The following is a 16,991-nucleotide window of genomic DNA, read 5'->3' as shown; positions in this document are numbered from 1 at the left end:
AATATTTCTTTGTCCCTCCAGACACAGATGGGCATTTTGCCTAAATCCTCTGGCGGCCACTTTTCCTTCCTGCCTCTCTATTGTCTACTGTGAGTCTCCTGCAACTCATCCAAGGAAAATAGGAAGAAAAGACCTGCTAGAGACTGATAAAGAAGCTAAAACGACCACCTGATATGGAAGAAAATGAATCACTCAGAGGAAATCTATCTGGTTACAATGCCAGTCAAGTGAACAAGTCTTCATCAAGCATTTCCAAGGTTCCAGCCACTTCCTAAGTACCAGGGATACAAAAAAAGGCAAAAACAGTCTATGCTCAAGAAGCAGCCAGTCAGAGTGAGGCATATACCACACAGGAGCCGAGTGGACGGACTTTGTGAGACATCTGGAGGGGATCAGAGGAGACCCTGACAGTCTGTCTGGCCCGGACACCATGGTCTTTTGACTTCTAATCTGATGCCTTTTCCACTACAATGCAATGTCAGTGTGGCTCTGAGTCCCTCAGTTTCTTTTTCTGTCAAATCGGAGTAATAATTGCTAATCTGATGACTTCACAACATTGTTGTGAGGATTAAATGAGATGCCTGTAAAGAACTTTATAACCAGAAAACCAATATAATTCACTATCATTTTAAAGAAACAATCACCTTGTTCATTTGGGAAGCACTGATAGTCAACCTTCCCTTTCCCACCTTACACATCATCTAAATGTCAGCCACTCCCTGCCCTGGCAGACTGGCAAACACCTCATGGAGAGGAGGTGACTCTTGCCTGGGCAGCCTCCTGCATTCTACTCCCCAGCTAAATGAGGAAGAAAAAAACAAGGGGCTAAGGTCTGCAGAGGAGCAATGTGAGACCAAAGGAAGGGGGCAGGAGAGGAGGTTTTTGACACTGACTACAATCACATTTTGCATTTCCTTCCTACTTTTCTCAGGATTTTCACCTGACTTTAATCTCGATGCATAGTCATTGTTGAAGTCAGAACTATTCTTACTCAATTTGGATTCCCATCTCTGAAAACAAGAGCCCTCTTGATCATGGCTGATGCTCTTAGGCTCTGGCATATTAGGAAGGGCCCAGAGGGCAAGAAGTTTATGCTCTAGTTATAATGCCCTCATTCCCCAGTTTCATGACTCTAGCCTTTCTACTTCAGTAGAAAACAGAAGGCAGATTTCTCTCTTATATAACATACACATATATTACAAAGTTATATGATAATCTAATTATAATAGCTAGCATTTATACAGTAACTGCTTCCCAAGTTCCCTAGAAAGAATATGAAGGCAAAAAAGAAGTAGCAAACAAAGTGGTCACCGTCTCACCTCAGACTACCAGGAACAGGGAACCTGCAACTGCAAGGCCACCCATGGCCTTCTAAGTCCTCAAGTGGGGCCCTTTGACCAAAATTGTTCTGTGAAGTTTGAATTCCTAAACAAAAGTAAGGCATTCTGAGTACAACATTACTAGGCCTTTATTTACTTTTGTGACATCTAAACAGTTTGAGAGACACAGTTTCTGTGTGATTTAATCATCTGACTAATAAAGTTAGCATGTTTATTAATTAAAGAGGTTAGTAGTACTCTTGAATGACAAAGACCATCATGGCGGCAGGCTCACAGCTCATATGCCCTTGGAAAAGGGGTCTTCCTGAGGATGGCAGTCAGTTCTGATTGGTGAGCCATTAATGTGAAAATGAATATTACAACGAAGGGCTGAGAGAGACATCATGTCACAGAGGAACTATCCCAGTACCAAGATCACCTCAAGACTTGGGCGATCCATTCAAAGAATTTATCCCCACCCAAACCTAAGTAGAAGGCTGGGTGGGTCTGACTGAGACTGAAGAGAGTTAATTCAGTCTCATTATCAATAATGTCCTTCAAGAGACTGAACTTTTGAAATGAGGACTTTAGAAAAAGGGGGGACTCTGGATCTCCCCAATCACTGGTTATTAATAATCATGTTGCTCATCTTGTAAGTGGCTGATAGACAGTAGGAATGCACACCTGGCTGATTCTGAAGAAGAAAGCTGAAAGCTTCAGTGCCTATCTAGGCTAATGGATCATAGGCCCAAAGAGGCCAGGGAACAACCTGTAAGGTTTAAGTCATCAATGCAATGCATTTATTTATATTTTTTTAAGAAGATGAGTACAAGGAAGGGCCAGGCCATCAAACCTTTGCTATGAGGGTATTAAAAACACTGCATAAAGCATCTTATTGATTTTCAAATCAATAAAGTAAAAAGGCCTCCCTGTTAAAGTTGTGGCAAGCCTAACAGCGGAGTCCAGAAAATGTCAAAGTCTATCAATCAGCCTGGAGGTCAGAGTGGAAGGAGAAAACATGCAAAGAGCAGTTTGGAGAAAATGCACTTGACAGAGTATGGCAGAATTCTCTTCTAATCACCCCCTATTGCTTTAAAAGAAAAAAGCACAGGGGAAAGACAGACTAACTTCTGGTCCTATTTCCCTCAGAAGAAAATGATGCATAACTCACTCTACTTTCAGAATGTTCCATGCAACCAACATTTAATTTTCTAATCTTTCATAATGCTACTTTTATTATTTATTATTACTTATCTGAGTCTCCCAACAACTCTGTGTAATGGGTACTGCGGAGTACTTCTTGACCTGCCACTGGTGGTGACAGCTAGTGTGGGGATGAGGAGGGATGGAGTGTAGACCTGAGTTTTTCTGTTTGAGATCCAGAACTCTATACTCATATCAAATGAAATACTACATAAAAAGTGCTTTAAGAAGAACCATATAAAACCCCATACAAATGTAAATTATTCAAATTAATATTAGCAATAATAATGTCACTAAATCTTGTGCCACATCAAATCATCTCCCATGCTATCTTTAAAATAGTATTTTGTATGCTTCTAAATCTGTGCCTAGATGGCTTTAATTGTCCTGCAAGAGATGATCTCTTGTCATTAACTATTTAAATGCATCTCATTTATGGTGGAGGGCAAAGAGGTTTAGTCCGCATCGCAAGACACAAATGCTTTCCTAGCCATGGCCTTCTTCTCCATCTGTAAAATGGGGCAGCAAGACTAAGGGATCACGAAGGTTATTTCTATTTTATAAAGAACTGCATGATGATGGTAACAATAGTAGCTAGCTCTTGTGTAGTGTCTACCATGACCTGGGTACCATGCTAACCCTTCACAAATACAATCTCATCTGATCCTGACAACAACCCTAGGAAGGAGGTGCTGTTATTATCCCCATTTTACAGATGAGGAAACCAAAGCAAAGAGAGGTGGTGACTTGCCCAGAGTCACCCAGCTAAGTGTCTAAGCCGAATTTGAACTCAGGTCTTCCTGACTCTAGATCCAAGCTCTCTATCCATTGCTCGCGCAGCTGCCAATGATGCAATGATAATCTCACTGTGCTTTATTTCTGTGTAAGGCACTCTTGAAGGAATTCCATTACAGGACTGCTTAAAGTGGCACCCTACTATATTTTCCTTGGCAGGAGATACCCCCAAATTACCATAAGTGTGTGTATGTGTGTGTGGTCATCACCCTTAATAAAGTGTATTTTTCATTCCAATCCCTGTAAGACAGGGATTGCTTCATATTTGTCTCTTATCCAAAATAAAATATGTCACAATAAACTACAATCTTTGTGGTATGATGGAAAGAGCACCAAATTTGGATGCAGGAGTCTTAGGTTCACATCCTTCCTTCCATTTATGAGCTCTATAATTTTGGCCAATCCCTCTTGCTCTTCGAGTACCACTTTCCTTCTACATAAAATACCTGAAAACATCCTTTCATGGGCTGTGGTGAAGAAAGCACTTTGCAAACCTTGGACTGGTCTAGAAAGATGCTAGATTATTACTACAGAAAATTTTGCCAAGATGGGAAGTCTGACATAAGAAGAGGAAGACACAGCCTGGCCAGCCTTTCCATTTTTGGTTTTATCTTTGAATGGCACATTATTGTCTGGTTCAATTTTAGTTTTTTGGTGTTTTCACTCTCACCATATTTTTGGTGGCATCCTATGAAGGTACCAGGGAATGATTCATCTCAAAGATTAAAATCACAAATACACAGTAAACCATGGGTTTATACAATAAGGAAAGGGATGAGGCTGAAGGAGTGGGGGTTTAAGAAAATGTTCTTATAAATAATCACAATGGGGGCGGAGCCAAGATGGCGGAGTAGAAAGACGCACATACACATAGCTCTGAACCCACAACCCATAGAATGGCTACAGGGAAGTAACTCACGGCGAATTCCGCACCCAGAGGCCACGGAACATTGGAGCGAGGGAGATTTCTGTTCCAGAGAGACCTGCAAACCTCTCGCGGGGGGGTCCTTCGCGCTGCGGACTGGGCGCTGGCACCGAGAGGAAAAGATCCGAGCAGGCTTCACAGACAGGATCTCCAGCGGCCACGCAGGTCCCTCCACCCACAGAGGGATCTGCAAACCTCTCTCAAAAGGTCCGTCGCGCTGCAGACACAAAGCCCAGCCCAGACCTGCTGCGGCCACGGCTGCAGCACCGAGAGAAACAGATCCGAGCAGGCTTCAGGGACGGGATCTCCAGCGGCCGCACAAGTCCCTCCACCCACAGGTGACAGGGGTGGGTGAGAGAGTCTCTTTGGCGGGTCGAGAGGGGAGTGGGGTGCCCCCATAATACAGGCCCCCCCCCCCCGGGAGGTAGAAGCTGAGAGGCGGCTGCAGACAGGGGCTCCCCAAGCGGGCGGGAGCCTGAATCCATTGCGGAAGGTCTGTGCATAAACCCCCTGAGGGAACTGAGCCTGAGAGGTGGCCCTGCCCTGACCTGACCACCTGAACTTAATCTCACACTGAATAGCAGCCCTGCCCCCGCCAAAAGCCCTAAGGCTGGAAGCAGCATTTGAATCTCAGACCCCAAACGCTGGCTGGGAGGATCAGGAGGCGAGGTGGGTGTGAGGAGAATATTCAGAGGTCAAGTCACTGGCTGGAAAAATGCCCAGAAAAGGGAAAAGAAATAAGACTATTGAAGGCTACTTTCTTGGAGAACAGACATTTCCTCCCTTCCTTTCTGATGAGGAAGAACAATGCTTACCATCAGGCAAAGACACAGAAATCAAGGCTTCTGTGTCCCAGCCCACCCAATGGGCTCAGGCCATGGAAGAGCTCAAAAAGAATTTTGAAAATCAAGTTAGAGAGGTGGAGGAAAAGCTGGGAAGAGAAATGAGAGACATGAAGTCAAAGCATGAACAGCAGATCAGCTCCCTGCTAAGGGAGACCCAAAAAAATGTTGAAGAAATTAACACCTTGAAAACTAGCCTAACTCAATTGGCAAAAGAGGTTCAAAAAGCCAATGAGGAGAAGAATGCTTTCAAAAGCAGAATTAGCCAAATGGAAAAGGAGATTCAAAAGCTCACTGAAGAAAATAGTTCTTTCAAAATTAGAATGGCACAGATGGAGGCTAATGACTTTATGCAAAACCAAGAAATCACAGAACAAAGAGAGAAGAATGGAAAAATGGAAGATAATGTGAAATATCTCATTGGAAAAACAACAGACCTGGAAAATAGATCCAGGAGAGACAATTTAAAAATTATGGGACTACCTGAAAGCCATGATCAAAAGAAGAGCCTAGACATCATCTTTCATGAAATTATCAAGGAAAACTGCCCTGAGATTCTAGAACCAGAGGGCAAAATAAATATTCAAGGAATCCACAGAACACCGCCTGAAAGAGATCCAAAAAGAGAAACTCCTAGGAACATTGTGGCCAAATTCCAGAGTTCCCAGGTCAAGAAGAAAATACTGCAGGCAGCTAGAAAGAAACAATTCAAGTATTGTGGAAATACAATCAGGATAACACAAGATCTAGCAGCCTCTACATTAAGGGATCGAAGGGCATGGAACAGTATATTCCAGAAGTCAAAGGAACTAGGACTAAAACCAAGAATCACCTACCCAGCAAAACTGATTATAATACTTCAGGGGGAAAAAATGGTCTTTCAATGAAATAGAGGATTTTCAAGTATTCTTGATGAAAAGACCAGAGCTGAAAGAAAATTTGACTTTCAAACACAAGAATGAAGAGAACCATGAAAAGGTGAACAGCAAAGTGAAGTCATAAGGGACTTACTAAAGCTGAACTGTTTACATTCCTACATGGAAAGACAATATTTGTAACTCTTGAAACATTTCAGTATCTGGGTGGGATTAAACATGCACACACGCTCACATACATAGAGACAGAGTGCACAGAGTGAATTGAATAGGATGGGATCATATCTTTAAAACAAAATGAAATCAAGCAGTGAGAGAGAAATATATTGGGAGGAGAAAGGGAGAAATTGAATGGGGCAGGTTATCTCTCATAAAAGAGGCAATCAAAAGACTCATTAGTGGAGGGATAAAGAGGGGAGGTGAGAGAAAAACATGAAGTCTACTCTCATCACATTCCACTAAAGAAAAGAATAAAGTGCACACTCATTTTGGTAGGAAAACCTATCTCACAATACAGGAAAGTGGGGGATAAGGGGACAAGCAGGGTGGGGGGGATGATAGAAGGGAGGGCATGAGGAGGAGAGTGCAATTCGAGGTCGACACTCATGGGGAGGGATAGGATCAAAAGAGAATAGAAGTAATGGGGGACAGGATAGGATGGAGGGAAATATAGTTAGTCCTATACAACACAACTATTATGGAAGTCATTTGCAAAACTACACAGATATGGCCTATATTGAATTGCTTGCCTTCCAAAGGGAAGGGGTGGGGAGGGAGGGAGGAAGAGAAGTTGGAACTCAAAGTGTTAGGATCAACTGTCGAGTAATGTTCTTGCCACTAGGAAATAAGAAAAACAGGTAAAGGGGTATAGAAAGCTATCTGCCCCTACAGGACAAAAGAGAAGATGGAGACAAGGGCAGTGAGGGATGATAGAAGAGAGAGCAAATTGGTCATAGGGGCAATTAGAATGCTTGGTGTTTGGGGGGGGAGGGGATAAAAGGGGAGAAAATTTGTAACCCAAAATTTTGTGAAAATGAATGTTAAAAGTTAAATAAATAAATTTAATAATAAAAAATAAATAAATAAATAAATAAATAATCACAATGCAAGTAAGTGAAGTGGCTTAATCCAGTATTTTATTGGCTATGGGACTACTTCCAAACCCTTTTAGGGCACCACAAATTTGGTGACCACATGTTAATAGTACTTCTATGCTAAAGATAACTAAAAGATGTAGGGACTTTTTTCCTTCAAAAAGAACCTCAAAAGTGAAATTATGTCCATTTCATATTGGCATCTACTTAGTACATTATAGGGGCACAGAAAATGGACTCTACCATCATCCACACAGATTTCTCCAGGTCTCTGAGGAACCATATGAGCATGGGAAAGCAGGACTCTCCAGGAGTGGGCCAGTTTTTTATTTTGCAAGTTACTAGACAACACAACCATTAGAAATATCCAGCCTCACACTCAGACTGCAACACAGAGAAAGGAAGCAGTGCAGGATGAGAGAAAACATGCTGGATTTTAAGTCTGGAGTCCTAGACACAAGTCCTAGGCTTCTACTCATGACAGAGGCAACTCTGAATCACTTGAGTTTGAGGACCTCAGTTTCTTCCACTGTAAATCTCAAATAACACCACTTTATACTACCCCCTCACAGGGCTGGGATAACGGACATAACCTATAGCTCTTCAAAGGCATAGGAATATAAGACATAAGACAACATTGTTGGAGACAACAGTGTTCCTGAAATATTAATGCACAACAGGATTCTAAGTTAAAGGCCTGGATTTTTCATAATTGCTACTATTTATTTCCCATGTGATGCTGAGGTGACACTTGCAGTATTACAAAGCCCTCTGATCTCATCTGTGACCAGTGAAGGACATGAGGGTGATACGGCTGCTCCAGCATTGCAATGAACCCTCTGATAACCCACCTGAGAAGTCTAGGAGCATCCCTCCAGACACTGTGTGACCAGTCAGGGAGGATGGCCTTTCCTGATGAGTGCACGCTGTTCTATCAGCACTCACATTCTCTGCTAGACCAAGCTCCTCAGGTCTATAATCACAATAATTGATAAATAGATATCAGTCTTGGAGAGATTCAAAACAATCAAGTCTCAAGGTAAAAAATAAGCTCAAAGCAGCAGTTATGATAAGTAGCCAAGCACTGCTCTCTTCCCAGTTTGGGCTAAGGTCTTGGCAGAAGTTCTGAGCTGCTTTTTTCACTTCATCAACTGGGTATTCCCTGAATCTTGAAGCTATTTCAGACATGAATAAGGTCCAGTAAAGGAGATATTCACCATGTGTCATATTCAAAGGACAACCGGGAGAGCCAAAACTCAAACACTCCTTCTCAACCTGATCCGAAGATCTGACACAATTATCAGGAGGCCAAGCCTTTGTTAAGTGACTTTGTCCACTGGAAACACAAGACGAATAAATAACCAAATGAAAATGGTGAAGTGGCACCACGCCAGACCTATGTCTTAGCACAAATACCTACAATCTTCATTAGAGGCAAAAAGCTAAAAATTATGTTACAATTTTATTTGGTCAATGGCACTCAATCCACTGAGGTATTCTTATTAAGAGCCTAACTAGAGTTTTATCTTCCTTAAGAAACTCCATGACAGAGTGGAAAAAGCAATGGGTTCATATCTTGGCTTTACCACTACCTCACTATGTAAACACAGAAAAGTCACCTCATTGAGCTTCTGTTTTCATTTCATATGAAAAATGAGAAAGACTAGCAGTATTGGGAAAGGATGAAGAAACTGGTAATGAGTACCCTTGTTCCACGGAGGAATAGGAAGGGCGGCAGCCTTAGAGATTCCTCCTCATTCAGTCATTCATCCCATCTCACCAACACGACACAAGAGCCATCAAACTGGTTATAATCTCACTAATAGAATATATCATCAAGGAAATGATTAAAAGAAAGAATATATTTGTACAAAGATATTGACATATATTCTCTTTAAATAATAAAAATTTAAAAATGTAACATTAAAAACTAGGAAGCAAAGCTCAGTGCCTGGTGGTTCACTAGATCACAGAATTTAAAGGCAGAAGGAAGATTGGTGATAATTTAAGGTAACCCCTTCATTTTACAAAGCAGGCAAAGCAAGGCTGAGAAAAGCTAACAGATTTGCCCACAGTGATGCTTCACGGAGTAACCCAGCATCCATTGTAAATCCTTTAGAACAGGGTTTGTTCAGTGTATCCTGTATCAACAATATGGTGAAAACAAATAACTGAAGGATTTAGACACACTAACACCTGTAATCACCCACCACGATTCCAGAAGACTTAAAATGAAACCTGCTACCACTTTGAGATAGAAAGACTCAAAGGACAGAGTGAGACATTTTTTAGCCATGGCCAAAATATATCATTATGTATTACCTATCTGTAACAGGGGTTGTGTTTTTCTTGCTTTCTCAGTGGGGTGTGGGGAAGGGAAGCTAGAACAGAAGGAGGCAGGGAGAGCAGACTTTTGCAGATTGAAAAGAGCTTGGATAGTATATTTCAAGAAATCTTAAAAAAAACTGTCCAGATTTCTTAAAACCAGAGAGCAAAGTAGAGACAAAATTCACTGGTCACCTTCTGAAAGAAACAATGTTCAGAGGAATATTACAGTCAAAATTCAGAGCTCCTAGGACAAAGAATAAATATGGCAAGCCATCAGAAAGAAAGAATTCAAGTACTAAGAAACCACAGTCAGGATCATACACAATTTAGCAGGTACCACTATAAAGGAATGGAGAGCCTGGAATATAATATTATAGAAGGCAATGGATATGGGGTTACAAGCCAAGAATAACTTAACCCAGAAAAAAACTGAAAATAATCCTACACAGGGAAAATATACCTTTAATGAAATAGGGGACTTCAAAATATTCCTGATCAAAAGACCAGAGCTGCGTAGAAACTTTGAAGTTCAAACAAAGCAGTTAAAAGAAACAGAAAAAGGTTTTAAAAAAATGAACAATCATAAGGGACAAAAAACCCAATAAACTGCTTACATTCTAATATGGGGAAATGATACATGTATCCCTTCTGAACCCTATCATCATCGAGGGTCACGGGGGGAGTCTAATTAGATAGAAGGCCTGGGAATTGTTTTGTATGTCTTGATGATCTTAAAAGAAGGATATGAAGAGGAGGAGGAATACACTGTGGAGAGAAGGGAAGAGAAAAGAAGATTAGAGAAAATTATCTCATATAATAAACAAAAGAAGTTTATGCAAGTTATGGAGGAAGGAAAGGAGGAGGGAAGGCAGGCACAGGCAGACACACACAGAGTTGGGACATGAGAGCAGAGGGGGAAAAGGAAGATGGGGGAACTCAAAGGAAGAGATTAAGGGAGGGAGTAGTCCTAACAACACAAACTCTAAGGAGCTTTTATTTTGGTGTGGCAAAGAATGGGATTCTGAGGTTGGGTTAATCATTTGGGGAATAGGAAGGGAAAGAACAGCATTTATTAAGTGCTCATTATGTGTCGGACACGGCTGAACACATTATACATACTATCTCATTTGATCTTCAGAAAAACCTGGAAGTAGGAGCTATCATTATCCTCTTTTTACAGCTGAGGAAACTGAGGCAGGCAGTGGTTACCAGGGTCACATAGATAGTAAGTGGCTGAGGCCAGCTTTTTAATCAAGTCTTCCTGACTCCAGGCCCATCACTCTCTCCATTGTGCCTCTAACTACCTACTTCTAAAATGACTGATTGTAAATGGGACAGAATGCTATTGTGCTACAATAAATTATGAAGGGGACAGTTCCAGAGAAACCTGGGAAAACTCGTATGAACTGACACAGACTGAAGGGAGCAGGACCAGGAGAACAATTAATACACAGACAATATACAGAAAAACAACTTTGAAAGACTTGGGAACTCTAATCAGCGTAACTAATCAACCAGGATTCCAAAGGACTCCTGATTAAACATGCTGCCTGGGTCTGGACAGACAAGTTCAGAGAGCTGAATATAGAGGCAGAAGCACAGACACGCATACACGTGTACACACACACTCACCTCTGGACATGGTCAATGCAGGCATTTGTTTCACTTGACTACACATGTTCATAGCAAGGGTTTTATTTTTCTTTCATTCTCAATGTGGAGGGATGGGAGAAAGAGAAAGCACACTAGCTCACCGAAAAAAATGAAATTTAATTCTGAAAAATGAAAGAAGTCTAATCTGGCATATTCTGAATGAAGCTCTGTTGGATCTTTGTGGGCATCACTTATATTGTAGCAGAAGAGACTTTCTAAGAATATGAAGGAAAGCATTTGGCTATTAGAATTATAATACATAGATACACAGGTTACCAAGGGAGGATGTAAAGCCTCTCGGTCCCTGATGACACTGGATAATTGATGCCTCTTAGTACCTGTCTGGCTTTGGACAAATCAGTTCCCCTCTTTCCTTAAGAGGCTCATATTCTTCACCCTTAAATGAGGGAATTGAAATTGAAAACTAAACCCTATGAACCTCTGCTTGTCTATCAGCAAACTGTGACCCACAATGCCTTACTGAATAGGTTTTCAGTAGAAAAGCCCTAAGCAAAAATCAGCTTAAAAAATGTCTGTCTTTGACCCTATCCAACCTTCCCCAGCAGAGCTTCCTTCCTTTCCCTTGCCCTCTCCACCAAGGGCCTAGCCATGTGCTCTGCCAGTATATCCCTGATAAGGTATTGGCTGAAAAGTGTTGACAGTTTGGGTGGTACTCCCCTTTAATCTTGCAGGATAAAAAAAGAAACAAACCAAACCAATCAAAGAAACAGCAGTGACCTCCTTCCCAGAACTCCAGGGAATGGAAAAATGAAACCCAGCCATGCTATTTGGCCTTGAAGATGTCCTGATCTACCATGACACTAGTCCTAGACCTTTTCTATGCTTCTGTCTGCCCACCCCCCTCCAGCACCACCACACACACACACACACACACACACACACACACACACACACACACACACACTCTGAAGTTCCTGAGGTGTGATATAGAACTATTTATATGACCTTGTCCACCCCCCTGCCCAGATACACACACACACACACACACACACACACACACACACACACACACACTCCACTTTCTCTTTTGGCCATGCAGTAATTTTTCACTAATCTTGTTATGCCCAAATGCCAGATTCCCTTCAGAGTGCTGAGCGGTTGGGGGAGGGACAGGGGAGAGGGGAGGAGAAGGAGAAGATCCCTTCTCTCTCAAGGCTTCCATCCATCAAATTAATATCACTGCAAAGATAAATAACTTCTGATAATGTTAGATTCACATTACTGTGGCATGAAATCTCGATTTCCGATGAAATCAGTAAGACCCTGAAAATGGCCCAAATGGCCAAGCTTTCTTCCATTCTCTGGTATTAGCTTTGTGGGGATCAAAGGCAAATAATGACTATTTTCTATTCACTTACACAGCTGCTTGGGCCACTGTCCAATCTCCATAACGAGCTTGGTCTCGGGCTTTGTTTCCCTGTACCCCGTGGCACAGAAAGTACACAGCATCTCAGCTGAGGGTGGATCCCAGAATACTCCATCATCCCCAATTGCTCCATTTTTTTCTTCTTTCTTTGGAATAACAGATACCGTGTTAGAGCCACACTTACCCTGGCTCCAACTAAACTACTTTAAATGGTCTCCTTTCTGTCAACAAGATGGACAACCTGTGTGTGCATTGCTGGAAGAGAGATCCTCTGCACCTTCATCTTGAATCTGAATCTTCTCCCACTTCTCCCACCCTGGTTGGTTTTCTATTCAAGGACCCAGAGAGCAGAGGTTCATTATATTGAATTTCTAGGCAATCTTAACACTTTATCTTCAAGGTAATGTCAATTCAATAATCTAGCCGCCTGCACACCTAGAATAATAGGATGTTAGAACTACAAGAGACACAGGATAGAAGAGCTTAAGAAATGGTCTTAGAATATTAAAAAAAATAGAATTCTATAACAGGAAGGGGTCTTAGAATAGAAAATGTCAGAGCTGGGAGGGGCCTGAGAACAAGCGATGTCAAAGCTGGGAGGGGGCCTTAAAATGTAGAAGTGTCAGAGTTGGGAGGGGAAAGTTAGAATCATAAATTGTTAGATCTGAAGGTAATCTTAGAATCACAGAATATGGAGGTCAGGGGTTATGTTTTCATCAGTCCTGAGCACCCGTATAATCTACCTCTGTCCACTCAAAAACTATAGAACTTAATAAGAAAAAGAAGCCAACTGTCCATACAGGGAAAAAACCCCTCTCGTTGTCACTATCACTGTGTATTTCATATAAAGCAGAAGTAAACAATCCACCATCGTGAGAGAGTCATTTTATCTATGGCATTTGCTACCCAGTCAAAATATTTACATTACAAAATAAAAGTACAAAAATGTGAAAGCATCCTTAGCCTAATGATCATTTGAGCATGAGTAACCACTTTTCACTCACATAAGCACAAAGAGCCCTGGAGAAATGTCATGCAGTTCAATGGCCGGGGCTTTGTGGCATCATGGGAAAGGTAGTGGATATAAGCAGGGCCCTGTGTTTAGCTCTGGACCCTGCTCTCTACTCTATACCCAACCTTACCAAGCAGGAGTTTCCTAACCTATAAAATGAGGAGGCTGGATTACATGTGGTCCTCAGGACCATGTCACTGGCATTTCACTTTATCCAATGGCTTACAAAGACTTCTAAAAGTAACCAAGGACTTTCTGCACTTGGCATTAAGTTTATTATTGACAGGTTAAGGCTTAAGTCTAGTTAACACCTATTTCATACCTCTGGCTGACTGAGTATATTCACTTGACAAAGGTAACAGCTAACAGTGTCTCCTCATGTACTTTAATTGGGTGAGTAATTAACTGATTCAATCCACCCTCATTACATTGCTCTTATTCCATCATTTTCAATCTGTCCAACTCTTCTTGACCCCATTTGGGGTTTTCTCAGCAAAGATACTGGAATGGTTTGCCATTTCTTTCTCCAGCTCATCTTCCAGGTAAGGAAACTGAGGCAAACAGGGTTAAGTGACACACAACTAGTAGGTGCTACCAATTCAGGAACTAGAGAAGTCTTTATGGAGAAACTAGTATTTGAGATGGGCTTTAAAGAATGGCTAAGGGTCAACAGGTGAGAGCAAAAGAGGATATTCCAGTTTAGGGATATTTAGACATACTCTATGAGCTTATGTCTGGAGTCAGGAAAGTACCAAACATGACACAGAGAAAAGTTCAATTTGCTAAAGTATAGATTGCAGCAGGAGAATAATGTGAGATAAGGCTGGAAAGTTAGGTAGCACCAAATTATTAGGGCCCTGAATGCCAGAGAAAGGAATGTGAAAGTCACCTTAAGCAATAAGAGGAAAATCAACACTTATGATCAAAAGAGGGACATATGCACAAATTTCTTCTTATAGCAGGATGAAGGCTGGTCAGAGGGTTGTGCAGGAGCATACAAGTGCAAGAAAGCAGAGGTAGGAAGACCTGTCAGGAGGCCACATCGAGAGCTAGGAGGGTAAGGGTGAAGACAGAACTGACAATACTTCATGACCAAGTGACTTCTCCCCTTTCTTCAGCTCCAGTCTCCAAAGATATCTCAAGTTTTCAAACAGGGATACTGAGTAAACAATGACAATAAAAGCAATAGAAGTCAGAAGGACAGCAAGATTTAAGGGGGGAAAATAAGTTTGGATTTGCACATGTTGAGCTGAAGGTGCTGCTAGGACAGGCAGATGGCTAGTAGGAGGCTCAGAAGGGAGATCAAGGCAGAAAATTCTGATTAGACACATCTGCACTTGGTGGGAGCCAAAGCTGTGGAAGTGAATTGGGGTGACCAAGGCAGAGATTTCAGGGAGAATAAAGAAGAGGCCCAAGGAAAGGACCCAGAAAAGAGTTCTGGTTCAGGAGCCAGAATGCTGGCTTTGAGTCTCAGTCACTTCATTCCCTACGATGGACATTTCCTCACCTTTAAAATAAGGATGCTGAACAAGACGGTCTCTAAGACTCTGTAGTGCTGACATTCTATAATCTGATAGGTATAAAAGCAGAACAGACATTGTCATTTTTCATATTGTACCTTTTAGATTCTGGCAAATAGTTACAACTAAGATGAATGCCTGTATATAACAAGGTGATTTAAGGATAACATTTCATGCAGTTTTTAAGACTTAACTCTTAATAATTCAAAAATTGCACCATTTAAAAACTAGTTTTTTCCAAACTCTTCATAAAGTTATCACAAACAGGGCATTATTATTGCAAGTTATAGCACTATATTGGTTCATCTATCAGTCGCACATCAACTCTCAGTTTTTTAAATTACAAAACGTATTTTAGAGGATTGAGAATCAGAAAGCTCAGGTCCAAGCCTCAGTTCCGTGCCTTCCTAACTGAAGAGTTAATTAGTGCCTTCCTTTCCTTTGCCTCAGTTTCTTCATCAAGTGTGACAACCCTTGCTCTGCTGCCATCGGGCAACATAAACTGCACAGAGACAAGCAAACCACTGAGTGCTACACAAATTTGTGTTTGGACAGAGGTGCCAGAAGGCCACAACTGCACCCTAAGCAAACGGCTATGCTTGGTCCCCACCACCCTTTGGCCATCCTTAGGAGATCTGAGCTCAATGAAGCTTAGTTCAAGATGGCAGGAGTTCAGACTGGAAGGAAAGGGAGTTAGATGTAGAATTCACTGATTCAGTTCTGAGTCACCATTCCATCATTATGGGCTTCTATGACTTTGGAAAGGTCATCTCACTTCTCCAGGCCTCACTTCACCCAGTTACAGAAGGGAATTGGTTCTCTAACATTCCTTCCAATCTAACACTATGTATTCCCTGTTCTAAGGCCCCTCCCAACTCTGACATTCCCTGTTCTAAGGGCCTTCCTAGTCCTGACATCCCCTGTTCTGAGCCCCCTCCCAGCTCTGACATTCCTTTGTCCAAGAGCCCTATGGGCATTAAGTCTATGCTCACATGTTCCCACAACATCCAATAAATGCTAAGACTTAATGAGGCAGGTAAGCTTACAGGTACAGGGGTTACCGGCTATTTGTGCATTAACCATACAGACTGCTCCTCCCTTTCAGAAGCACACACAGCAACACTAGGTATCAAAATGAAACTGAGTCATGACCTAGAAGAAAAACTTCAGGGAAAGAGAAATCCAAAGGAAGTGACACATCAAAGACTAAAACTGGGCTATAATTCTGTGATCACACACGCCATAAACAGGCCAAGGAGATGTCACCAGCTCAAGGCAAAGGTTATATTTACCCTTGGAAAAGTAGAGAGATTGTGCCAATGAGCATTTGCCTTTAAGTAAGCCCAAGTCCAGCAGGCACCTGGCAGCAGAGTGCCATTGATTCCTGGCTCCGTTCACACCCAGCAAGGAGCAAGGCATGGACCGCCTCTAATTCTGACTATCGGTTTGTGGATGCCAGTGTTAAACAAAGCCTAAAGCTGCAGCCCCAAGAGTTGCCTCCTTGGGTAACTGTGTCGAAGTCTTCTTTTTAAAAAATGGAAACAACAAATTTGGTGGCGTCTGGAGATTGAAATTCTAATCATTTTCCCTTTGCCCTTTCACACTGAAATTCCCCAGGGAGCCTTTGCTTCCAAGCGTTTCTATTCTCAGCCCCTGAATCAATAACCCAGAGCTTCCCAAGGCAAGAACACCAAGGAAATGCATTCCCTCTCCTCCCTCCCCTACACCAATTAAATAAAATGAAATCTACAAGGCTGTGGACTGACCGGCAATAGAAACAGAGTAATATCCACCGAGCACATTTTGAACCAGACTCACTGAAATGAGTCTGGGCACTGCTCTGGGGCAGCCACACAAAAGGCTATGGATTCCATGCCTAGAATCAGAATTTTCTAAGAGTGAAGCTAGAAGGAATCTTGGAATTCAATAAAGTGAAAACAGTAAGATACCTGAGAATCTAGAACATCTGAGTTACAAGGAACCTTAGAACCACGAACATCAGAGCTGGCAAGGACCCCTGACTGGAAAAGCAGTTCTT

The 16,991-nt window shown here is 41.9% G+C and overlaps 1 protein-coding gene across 3 annotated transcripts in view; it reads right to left on the bottom strand.

The window, feature by feature from the left end:
• The window catches only part of TTC28 (tetratricopeptide repeat domain 28), a 702,579-nt gene that overhangs the window by 392,187 nt on the left and 293,401 nt on the right, over positions 1–16,991 (bottom strand). The gene's annotated exons all lie outside the window — the stretch shown is intronic.

This window comes from Notamacropus eugenii, chromosome 4 (assembly GCF_028372415.1).
Source record: "Notamacropus eugenii isolate mMacEug1 chromosome 4, mMacEug1.pri_v2, whole genome shotgun sequence".
Classification (NCBI taxonomy): Eukaryota; Metazoa; Chordata; class Mammalia; order Diprotodontia; family Macropodidae; genus Notamacropus; species Notamacropus eugenii.
Note: the sequence above shows the minus strand (reverse complement) of the source record. Positions and strands in the feature narration are given on the sequence as shown.